Below are 12322 nucleotides of genomic sequence, written 5' to 3'. Positions count from 1 at the left end.
CCTGAGCCGAAAGCAGACAACCACTGAGCCACCCAGGCATCCCGAGTCTCAAATTTATTTATTTATTTATTTATTTATTTATTTATTTATTTATTTATTTATTATTATTTTTTAATTTTTACCGAGTCTCAAATTTTTAATCACAGAACAACACTACACTCTTAAAATTACTGAGGCCTCAAGAGACATTTTATGTGAGTGATATTTATGGATGTTTATGGTATTATAAATTAAAATTAAGAAAATTTAAAGTACTTATTTATTTTTATTTTATAATTTTAAAATTTAATTTTTAAAAATTCTATTTAATTTTTTTGGAATGCACAGACTCGCCCTCTAAAAATAAAATAAGATAAAATAAAATAAATCTAATAAATAAATATTTGAAACTCACTACTCTAGGATTTATTTTCTTTTATAAAATTCACTTATTTATTTAAGTAATCTCTATACCCAACATGGAACTTGAACTCAGGACCCTGAGATCAAAAGCCACATGCTCCTCTGACTAAGCCAGCCATGTGCCCCTCTAGGGTTTATTTGTGAGAATCAAATTGCTGGATTACATTTATAGGAGAATGCATATCCTTAATTTTTTAAAAAATATTTTGTTGATTTATTTGAGAGAGAGAGAGTGCAGGAGAGAGGAAGGGCAGAGGGACAGGAGAAGTAGACTCCCTGCTGAGCAGGGAGCCCACCTCGGGGCTCAGAACCTGGGCCAAAGGCAGATGCTTAACTGGCTGAGCCACCCAGGGGTCCATAAAATTTAGGGGCGCCTGGGTAGCTCAGCAGTTGAGTGTCTGTCTTCAGCTTAGGACATGATCCCAGGGTCTGGGATCGAGTCCTACATCAGGCTCCTCGGGGTAAGCCTGCTTCTCCCTCTGCCTATGTCTCTGTCTCTTTCTGTGTGTGTCTCTCTCATAAATAAATAAATAAAATATTTAAAATAAATAAATAGGGATCCCTGGGTGGCGCAGCGGTTTGGCGCCTGCCTTTGGCCCAGGGCACAATCCTGGAGACCCAGGATCAAATCCCACGTCAGGCTCCCAGTGCATGGAGCCTGCTTCTCCCTCTGCTATGTCTCTGCCTCTCTCTCTCTCTCTCTCTGTGACTATCATAAATAAATAAAAATTTAAAATAAATAAATAAATAAATAAATAAATAAATAAATAAATTTTATAATACATATTTTATTTAACCCCAAAAAATGAAACAATCATTTCAACATAAAATCAACATTTAAAATATCAATTAGAGGGCAGCCCGGGTGGCTCAGCGGTTTAGCGCAGCCTTCAGCCCAGGGCCTGATCCTGGAGACCCAGGATCGAGTCCCATGTTGGGCTCCCTGCGTGGGGCCTGCTTCTCCCTCTGCCTGTGTCTCTCCCTCTCTCTCTCTCTTATGAATAAATAAATAAAATATTTTAAAAAATAAAATATCAATTAGATAGTTTACATTATTTGTTAGTATCAGATGTGTATTCTGCACCTATAGCACTTCTCAATTCAAATTAGCCACACTGTGAGTGCTAAATAGTCACTGTGGCTAGTGGCTACCATATTTGATAGCACAGATGGAAAATGCAAACCCTGTTAAAGCAGAACTTGGCCTCCCTGTAAAAGCAGAACTTGGTCTGTCTTGTTTCTGGCCAAATCCCCAGCACCTAGTACGGCGCCTGTCACACAGCAGGTGTTCAATCAGTGTTTGCTGAATTCATGAAAGAATGAAATGGCTTTGCACTCCTTGGCACTGTCTCCTGGGACTGGTCTAGGTTTCCATCTTAGAGACAACAGCTCCAAGCTGGCAACCCTTAGACATAGGATAGCAGCGCCACCTGCTGGGACTGGAGTCATCCTTCCATTAGAATCAGGCTTCCTCTCCCAAGGCTGGTGGGCCTGGCACAGGGCTGAAGGTGAGCTCTGGATGTCCAGAATGGTATTCTTCACTTGAGCCTTGGACCCTCACCTTGCCAAGGGTCTCTTCCAGACATTATGACTATCACCAAGGCAACTATTTTTTAAAGTTTATTTATTATTTTTAGTAATCTCTATACCTAATGTGGGCTCAAATTCAACTCTGAGATCAAGAGTCTCATGCCAGGGAACCCTGGGTGGTGCAGCGGTTTAGCGCCTGCCTTTGGCCCGGGGCTCGATCCTGGAGACCCGGGATCGAATCCCACGTCGGGCTCCCGGTGCATGGAGCCTGCTTCTCCCTCTGCCTGTGTCTCTGCCTCTCTCTCTCTCTCTCTCTCTCTGTGTGTGACTATCATGAATAAATAAAAATAAAAATTTTAAGAGTCTCATGCCAGGTGCCCCCCAACACAACTGTATTGAGAATTTCATTGATAATCAGAAGCAAGGAGATAAAGATCAATGATTATCTCATTGATAATCAGAAACATGGCTTCTCATTGCACAGTCTGCACCCGAACTCTGGAAATAGCTGCCTGAAAGTTTCCTACAAGTCAACTTTCTGCCCAGTCTTTCTAAACTTTTATTTGATCTAGACTTCTGAGAACCTGGTGAAAGCCAAACTCCTCCCAAGTTGTGCTGTGTGTGCATATGTGTGCACATTCACACACACACACACACACACTCTTACTCTCTCTCTCTGTCTCTCTCAGATACACAAGTTATTCTTGTTTGTAATGTTTGGGGATCCAGAACAAGTAAGTATGTATAAACTTGTACTGAGTGAATGGCAATTCAGTCCAATGGCATAGTGGATCTCCAGTAGCAATCAACTTCCTGATCCAAGTAGGGAAAGCTCCTGGCAACATGAATGAACAAATCAGGATAAGAACAATAACAATAACAATAATCACTAGCACCTAACCTAGCAGTTACTATGTGCCAAGCACTGTTCTCTTGATGCTCCTGTTCTTCACTCCATCCACTCTCCTTTAAGGTAGAAATCATAATTATTTTCATATTGCAGGGTAAGAAAACTAAGTAGAAAGGTGAATAGCTTGCCCAAGTGAATTGCCATACTGGGTTCAATTCTGGTAGAAGCGTACTACATTGTATATAGAATGTGGTTTCAACTTTCTGAATTTTCTTTTTTTTTTAAGATTTTATTTATTTATTCATGAGAGACACAGAGAGAGAGGCAGAGATATAGGCAGAGGGATAAGCAGGTTCCCCATGGGAAACCCAATGCGGGACTCCTTCCCAGAATCCCCGGATTATGCCCTGAGCTGGCCCACTCAGGTGCTCCTGAATTTTCTTTTTCTTTCTTTCTTTCTTTTTTTTTTTTTTTGAATTTTCTTATTTAGCAAATATTTATTGAGCATTTTTTTCACAGAGACACACAAGCGGCAAAAAAAAAGTCTCTGCCCTTGCAGAGTTTTTTCTTTCTTTCTTTCTTTCTTTCTTTCTTTCTTTCTTTCTTTCTTTCTTTCTTTTCTTTTTCTTTCCTTCCTCCCTCCCTTCTTTCCTTTCCTTTCCTTTCCTTTCCTTTCCTTTCCTTTCCTTTCCTTTCCTTTCCTTTCCTTTCCTTTCTTTCTTTCTTTCTTTCTTTCTTTCTTTCTTTCTTTCTTTCTTTCTTTCTTTCTTTCTTTCTTCTTTCTTTTTTTATTTTAGATTTGTGTGAGAGGGCAGCCCAGGTGGCTCAGTGGTTTAGCGCTGCCTTCAGCCCAGGGCCTGATCCTGGAGAGCCAGGATCGAGTCCCATGTCGGGCTCCCTGCATGGAACCTGCTTCTCCCTCCGCCTGTGTCTTTGCCTCTCTCTCTCTCTCTCTCTGTGTCTCTAATGAATAAATAAAAATCTAAAAAAAAACAAAGAAAATATTTGTGTGAGAGAGAGAGCAGGAGCTCTCAGGAGCAGGAGGGGGAAGAGAGGGGGAGTGTAGGGGTGGGGGAGAGGAGTGGGGGGAAAGAGAGAAGCCGACTCCCGGCTGAGCAGGGAACCCAATGCAGGACTCCATCCCAGGACCCTGGGATCATGACCTGAGTCGAAGGCAGATGCTTAATGGACTGAGCCACGCAGGCATCCCCTATTCCAGTAGAGTTTTCATTCTAGTAGAGGAGATAAAACAAATAAAACCTTTTACCTATAATGTCTAGTAGTGATAAGCATTCTTGGTGACAAGAAACACATCCAATATAACCTTGCCAGGATTCAGCCAGGGCACTTTGGTTTTTTTTGTTTTTTGTTTTTGTTTTTTTAGATTTATTTATTTATTTGTTCATGATAGACACACACACACAGAGGGGGAGGGGGGCAGAGACACAGGCAGGGAGAAGCAGGCTCCATGCCGGGAGCCTGACGCGGGACTTGATCCCGGGTCTCCAGGATCAGGCCCTGGGCCTAAGGCAAGCGCTAAACCACTGAGCCACCCAGGGATCCCCCAGCCAGGGCACTTTGTTAAAGGTCCCCTGGATCCTAGGGCAGACAGAAGTTCTTTCTTTACTTCCTACTGTGTGTTCAAAGTTGCTGGTTGGCAGCAGGAGGTAATAAGAAATGAATAAAATGGGCAGGCTCTGCCCAGAGGTGGCCACACTTGGACAGTTTACCAAAGCCCCACATGAGTGGAATGAAGATTGGGTTTCAAGATGAAAGCAATTGGGAGGGCTGCAATGGGTGGGCAATCAAAGGTTGGGAGGACATAAGATACCGGCAGGACCCAAAAGTATGGGCATGATTTGGACTTGTGCTCTGCTTAGCTATTAAGGTCTGATATGTAGTAGGTGCTCAGTAAATGTGCTGAATGACTGTTAGAGGCACTAAATGAAAAGAAAAACAGAAGGTGTGTTGATAGGTGTAAATGTGAATGAGAGCCCAGAACCTCAAAAGCTCCCAGAGGCCCAGATATTGGCAACTAGATTCATTGGGATGGGTAGAAGGTAGGTAGGCAGGCAGCAGATACTGTTGTAAATCTGGGGAGGCCTAGTGTGAGTGGGACAGCCCACCTCTGGTGAGTCAAGGTCGATTCTCAGCTGGGCTTAAAGCTGTTCTTTCTTTTATAGTCTCTAATAGTATGATCTGAAATAGCTCCAAGGAAATGGCAAAACAGGTGGGGCCCTTGATGCTCCCCTAGTCCAACCCCCGAGGCTCTAGAGGGCAGTACAAGTCAAGATGGCCAGGAATGGCCCAGGACTCACAACCAGTAGAGGCAGAAACAGACTGGAATATCACTGACCTTGAGCACACTCCAGAGGTTCCCAACCTGGAGTCCCTCCAAGCACTGCCAGATGTTTAGGACCCTTGTGTGTGTAGGGAGTGTTTGTCTGGGAAAAGTGTTAATAGCTTTTTCAGATTATGGATGTAAGAAAGGTTGGGGAAGGACTTTTGCCAGGGGAAATGAAATCCATGGTATCCCCTCCCCGGCCCTGTCCCAACAGGACCTCTTCAAATGTTGGCTGGCAGCCTCACCTTCTCCCTTGGGGCCAGCCGTTGAGTACTCAGCCACACCATCCAGGATTCTGTGTCCAATCAGAGGGATGGGAAGAAACAAGACTTTCTCCTGTCCATGGGGGCTGCTGGGCACAGCTTGGAGCTTGGAGCAGCTTCCTGCAGCTGCTGGGGACAGGAAGCCAAGGAATGTATGTACTTCCCTGGCTTTCCTGGGACCCAACTGTCCTAACAGTGCAGTTACTGGGCTCTACCAGGCCCCACTCTGGGCCTCACTGTTGGTACATTTTATCCCATTATGAAAGGAATCTGGAACAGTTGACTCCAGTGTTGGGCAATGTGGGTCCAACAAGAGGCTGCCCAGCTGCCTCTCTTGTTAGTTCCCCTCTCCTCTTCTCTGGGCATCCCCTACTTGGCCCTCACTCCAGATCGTTCTGCTCAGAGCCGGGCAAGTTCCAGCAAAGTCTAGGAGGCCTGGCCAGGACCTGCTCTGGCAGTCACCTTTGCCCCATTCCTGTCCATCTGGCCAGGCCTAGAAAGGCTCTGCTACTGCTGAACCCCTCCTGGGAATTTACCAAGCCAGTAGGAAACTCAGCTGCTCCCCTCCCTAAAGACTCTGCCTCAGTGACCCCTCCTTCAGGTGACTTCCTCAGACTGGATAGGCTGCTTGACTCCCTTCCACATACTTTGATTCCCATGTGCAGCTTTCCCCACTGCGGAGCAGAAACATATGCTTCTTAGTTATCCCAGCTGTGACTTCTACTTTTCTGCTTTTGTCCTTCTTGCATGTTTGGGGACAGAGTAGATGCTCAGTAAAGGAAGGGCTTTGTGATTGGACTTAGATACTTCCCTGCCCTCCACTCAGTTCCTTACCCTCCTACAATTAAGGACTGAAGTAAGCTTAGATTAAATGCTGCCAGAACTGCATAATCCTATAATCCTGCAGAAATTTATAATCGGGCAACCCTGAGAATGCCTCTGTCCACCCACTGATTCCCAGGCCTTTGTGCTGCTCTTTAAAATAGGCTGGATCTCCTAGAAGCCTCTGTCTTTCTTCCTCACTGAGGTTCCCTGCAATCTCCTCCTCCTCTTACTGGTTCCTGACTTACTCTCTCAGCTCAGCATGAAGACCCCACCTCTGCATCCTGGGCTCCAGGGTCCTGCTACTTGAAGTTTGGTGCAACTGTATCTATTTGTTCACTCATTCAGCAATCATCAGTGGAGTCCTGGATCCATAGCTTGGTCACTTCCGGACCGCGTAACCTTTGGTAAATGACTTAAATTTTGGACCTCAGCTTCCTCATCTGTAACATGGGGTCAATAACAACCATGGAGGGTTTTTGGGAGGCACAGAGAAGTTTTGAGTGTCCAGGGGTACAGAACAGAGCCCAGTGATGGTAGATGTTATGAGCAAGGGCTGTTTTCACCCAATAGGAGCTTGGGGTCTCCTAGAGACAATGGAAAGTCAGATCCTGAGAAGGCTTGGGGACATTGTTCTTGAGTGGGATAAGCAAGGACTTGGGTAAGTAGAGAAAGAGGGACTGTCACAAGTGGCATTCTGCAGGGAGTTGAGGATAGGAGATGAGACTGGTGGGTTTCAACTAGCTTAGGGCAGGTCCCTATTGCCCACAGTGGTGTCAGGTGGGGCTTAAATTTATTCTGCAGGTGGCTGGAAATCCTAGAGGGCTTCTGGGGTTTGGGTTCCAAAATGCCAATTGGATTCTCTAGGTCTCTCCAGAAGGTTCCAGGAGGCCTCATTTCAATCAAACATTCATTCACTCATTCCAATTTTATTAGGTACATTCTAAGTGCCAGGCCCTGTCTCAAGCATTACAGGTTCCCAGGATGTAGGAGGGGGAGTAGACAGATACAGATCATCCAGTCTGTGCTAGGCATAAACTTTAACTCTGACATAATAATGTGGTGGGCTCACCAGGGATCCAGAGCAGAGACACCTGCTCAGGCCAGAAACAGACCGGGGATGAGCTGGAATGAGGTAGGCCAAGAAGGAAAATAATGCTGTGGGCAGAAGTGTTGCATGTGGGAGAGCTTGCAAGGAGCTGGCAGATGCCTGGCATGTTGTAGCAACTGAAAGAGGTTCCATGTGACCTGGGTCATGTGCAAGAAAAAACTAGGGTAGGGGAACCTGGCTGGCTCAGTCAGTAGAGCATGGGACTCTTGATCTCAGGGTGGTGAGTTCAAACCCCACACTGGGCATAGAACCTACTTTTTTTGCAGGGGGTGGGGGGTAATATTTATTTATTTAAGTAATCTCTACACCCAATGTGGGGTGTGAACTCACAACCTGAAATCAAGACTCCCATGCTCTACCAACTGAGCCAGCCAGGCACCCTGGGCATAGAGCCTACTTAAAAAAATGAATAAAAAGAAAAACTGGGGTTAAAACAACAACAACAACAACAACTGGCGGTAGGTATTGAGAGAAGTGGAAGTGGAGATGTATGGGGAAGATGTAGGGTGGAGAGATGGGAGGGAAGATATTAGAGAGGAGGGGTCAAGCTGGGCTGGTGAGGAGGGGATGTGAGGGGGGAATGAGGAGTCCCTGTCCACAGGCAGTAGGAAGTCAGGCAGAGTCCTGAGTAGGACAGGTAGATTTGGGTTTGGAAGTTCTCTCTGGCTGCTCCCATTGGACTAGGTCAGTGGGTAGGGGGAAGGCAGCCTCTAGCAGAGGTTCAAGAAGACAAGGGAGATGTACACACTAGGGCTGGCACCTCCCCCATAGGCTGACAGGGGGCAAAGGGACCTTGGCTCTGGAGGAGCCTGGGAGCAAAGGCAGCTGTTGCTTCTTGCAAAGGTGCAGGTGGCCCACAGCTGTGGTGGGTCTCCAGGACTGGAAGTCAGGGACATCTGAAAGGCAGGGCCGTGGGTGGGCCTCAGGACCATCAGGACAGGGGAAGAGAAGATCCTGGCAGTGCAGCCTGAGGCAGTGCCTCACAGTGGTCCAGCTGTCAGGGAACAGCTGCAGGCCCGGAAGAGGGAGGGAGCCAGGGCCACAGCAGGTGAGGAAGCTCTCTGGTTGCTGGGCCATGGGAATGGAGACTGGCAGCCAATGAAGAGAAAGGGGGTAGGAATGGGGAAGAGGTTGGGGGAAGGGGAGCATCTGCTTGCTCCCCTGCATTCAGAATTCCTCAGGGAAGAAGATGCTAAGGTAGGGAAGCGAGCTGAGGAAGAAGCCCAGTGCCCTTCTACCTCTTCCAGAGGTTCCCCTGAAGTCCATCGTCCTGGGGTGCATTGCTTCCCTGGGGACCCCTCTGGAGCCCAAGTCCGAGCCCACACTGGTCCCTGGGCTGCTTTTTCCCTCTCCTCCCCCACTCAGCTCCTCATATGTCCCTGTGTCCGGGCCCTTCACAGAAGGAGAGGAAACAACTATGGGCCTTTTGTAAAACCTTGGCCTAAAAGGGGCAGAAAGGGGAAGGGGCTTGCCCATGTGCCCAGTCTGTCAGAGGTAGGCCCGTGTACACCCAGCCCTCAGGGCCTCAACCCTGGGCTGCCCACTAGTACCCATTTGCCTTAAGCACAAGGAGGCCTGGGCTACCCCCAGGTCCTGCCTCCTGTGAGCTGAGGGGACTCACAGGGAGTGAGACTGGTCCCAGTGTTTGTGGGTGAGCTAAAGAGACCTATAAAGAGGCCCAGTTTTCTGCCTACCTCAAAACCAGGGCTGCTGACACTGAACTAATCACTGAGGGTCCTAGGCAGCAGGATATAAGGAAGTTTCAGGCAGAAGGCGGGTAGGGGGTCAGCTGAGGCCAGCTTTCTTTCCTGGGGCCCCTCCAACATGGAATGAGCAGCTGCTGGGCCCTGGCTCTGAGGCCCAGGATATCCCTTACAGGAGCAGCTTTCCCTCTCTTCCTTCCCATGTCTACACCTTTATACCAGCTGCCACATTCACTTATGTGCCCAGGGGCATGGAGATGAGATGGGGGAAGCAAAGATGAAATGTTTCTTTTTTTTTTTTTTTTAAGATTTTATTTATTTATTCATGTGAGAGATACAGAGAGAGAGGCAGAGACACAGGCAGAGGGAGAAGCAGGCTCCATGCAGGGAACCCAACATGGGACTCAATCCCAGGTCTCCAGGATCACACCCCGGGCCGAAGGCCGCGCCAAACTGCTGAGCACCAGGACTGCCCTTTTTAAAGATTTTTGTTTATTTATTCATGAGAGGCAGAGACATAGGCAGAGGGACAAGCAGTCTCCCCACTGGGAGCCCGATATGGGACTCGATCCCAGGACTCCAGGATCATGCCCTGAGCCGAAGGCAGTTGCTCTACCGCTGAGCCACCCAGGCATCCTGAAACGTTTCTTAAAAAAAAAAGAAAAGAAAAGAAAAGAAAAGAAAAGAAAAGAAAAGAAAAGGAAAGAAAAGAAAAGAGGAAGAAATGTTTCTTTTCACCTTTTTCTGGAAAAACTCTCCACCCATCATGAATGGGTCTTTGTATGGGAGGTGTCAACGCCTCTGCAGAGAGGCATCACCAGGCTTATGCCAGCCATTCCCACACCCAGAGGTTCAGAGCTCTGGCTTCAGGCTGAGGTCTCTCTTACCTCAAGGGCCCCACAATGAACCCAGCCTCCAGGGCTTCCCACTCCAGCCTACCTGGTCTCTGGGGTCCTTTGTCAGGTTCAACCTGCTAAACCCATCTGATAGACACAGAACCTCTCCTGCTCATCATGGACCTAATCCATAGATTAGGACCTTTGTCCTATCTGGGTAAATGACAACTGCAGGGAGGGACCTTTGAGGGTCACTGGCTTTGAACAGTAAGGAGGGAGATGGACGGGTCAGATGACCAAGGCCTCCTTTGCCTGCCAGATGACACCCTACCTGTCACCCTACCTGCCTTCTTTGCACCTATATCTGACAGCAGCCTCAGAGGAGTTGGGTAAGGGACTGCCTTGGACCCTATCTTGGGGCAGGACCCTCCCCCTACTCCTTATTTCACACACACCCCTCCCCACATACATAACTCCACCTTGGCTAAGTCCATGGACTTCCCTCCAACCAGGAGCTGGTGCTAGGTGCTCTGTTCTCTGGGTAGGCCCTGCAGGATCTCTCCTAAAGCCCAGACCCGTAACACCTACCAGGAGCTACCCAAGCCCAAGGGAATGAATATTCCCCTCCCCTTCTCCTTCCTCCTCTGGAGCTTGAAGGAGGGGTGCCACCTCTGCATTCCAGACAAAGGTGGAGGCAGGAAAAGTAAGAAATGTTCTCTCTAAATGCTTGTTCTAACTTGACTTCTGTGGTGCCTGGTGCCCCACCCCCACAAGACCCCATCTCTGTCCCTACCCCTGCCTGCTCTCCCACTTCTCTTTCCCCACCTACCAGAGGCAGGAAGAGCTCCAGGGCTGGGGCCAAGCTGCTGCCCCCTCATTCCTCACCCCACCACATTCCTTCCAGGAGGCCTGAGGGCACTATCCCCACTCTCCTCTTTCTTGCTCCTATCCTTCAGCTTCCATGCCCCTTGCTCTTGGGATTCTATATTTCTGGCAACCCCAGCCTGGTTAAATCCAGCTCTGGCACCTACCCTCCCACCAGTTGTTCTTTGTCCTTTGTTCACTGTTCCATTCATTGCTCAGGCCATGGCTACCTCCAAGGTTCCTCAGACCTGCCTGTCCACTTCTTCCTGTTTTGCCATGCCATTCCCTAGGCTTGTTCTATTCCTTCCCTAGAAAACCCCAGGGATCCCTTCTTCACCTCCTGCAGGACCTACTTCCCTGATGAACTGGAAGGACCACAGAGCAGACCCTGGCCTGCCCTCCCATCCCCTGATTCAGAGAACAGACTTACTGCCTGCTGATCCTAGCCCCTGATTGACATATTTATTTAATCTCTATCTTATTACACTCGGATTTGGGTCCTACAACAGCCGTGTTTGTTCCTTTCATCCCTTACTGTGTTCTCAGCATACAAGAGACTTAGTAAATATCTGTGGATTGACAACACATGGTTGGATGTTTTAACCTGGTCCTGACTTGGCCACGTAAAGTGATCTTCTGTCACTCTCAGTGAGCAGGCAGGTCTAAAGTCCACACATGTGGGGTCACTTGATGACGAGATGACCAAGGGGCTCAGAGAAGGCAAATGACTTATGTAAGATCACACAATGAACTAAGCTCTATGTCCTCATAATGAGTAGGGACTCATTATTCATATGGACACAATGGAAATTTGACTGAGGAGCTAACCTGCACTCTTTTCCTTTTATTAGCTTCCTTCAAATTAGTTCCCCAAAAAGTTAGGGATTCCCAGACCACGGGTGGGGCTCCTAGAGGCCCTGCCTGTATCTGTCAGCACTCAGCCTAAAACAAAGACTGCCTGCTTGGGTCCAAATCATTGCACTGTTCCAAGGCCATACCCAACAGCCATGATAACAGAATGAGAATCAATGATTATTGGGAAGCCCATTAATTTCTCCTGACTGAAGGGCCACTAAAGGGACCTCAGGCTGATGGGAGAAACGGCCCAGATCTTAGGCCCGCTAGAGTGGAAGAGATGTTTGTGTCCTGGAGAAGCCAGTGGTAGAGCCCTGAGCCAGGCCTAGACACATGACTGAGAGCAGAGAAGGACTGTCAATCTGGCTGAACCAGAATGGTACGGGTTGCTTCTCCCACAACTGGGTTTAGGGGCTAGATGGTCAGTGACTGAAGAGGATTAACAAATAGGACCTTCAGTTTGTTTGCTTCCACCCGCTGCCTGGCCAGACAGGACATAATCTGGTGTTTAGTCCAGTGTTCAAGGCTACAAGCCCAGTGTTTTAGGAACAGTTGCCCAAAGTCAACCTTGGAGGACTGTTTTATCTCAGAACCAGCAGGGAGTAGAATGTAGCTGAGACATTTGTGTCCACCCAGGGAGAAGAGGTAATTTTTATTCATTCAGTCAATACCTATTCTTGCTGTGGGGTTTATGTCCCCACAGGACTGTATCCTCGTGGAAGGGCAGGTATGGAAGCTGCCA

Source organism: Canis lupus, chromosome 19 (assembly GCF_048164855.1).
Source record: "Canis lupus baileyi chromosome 19, mCanLup2.hap1, whole genome shotgun sequence".
Taxonomy (NCBI): domain Eukaryota; kingdom Metazoa; phylum Chordata; class Mammalia; order Carnivora; family Canidae; genus Canis; species Canis lupus.
Note: the sequence above shows the minus strand (reverse complement) of the source record.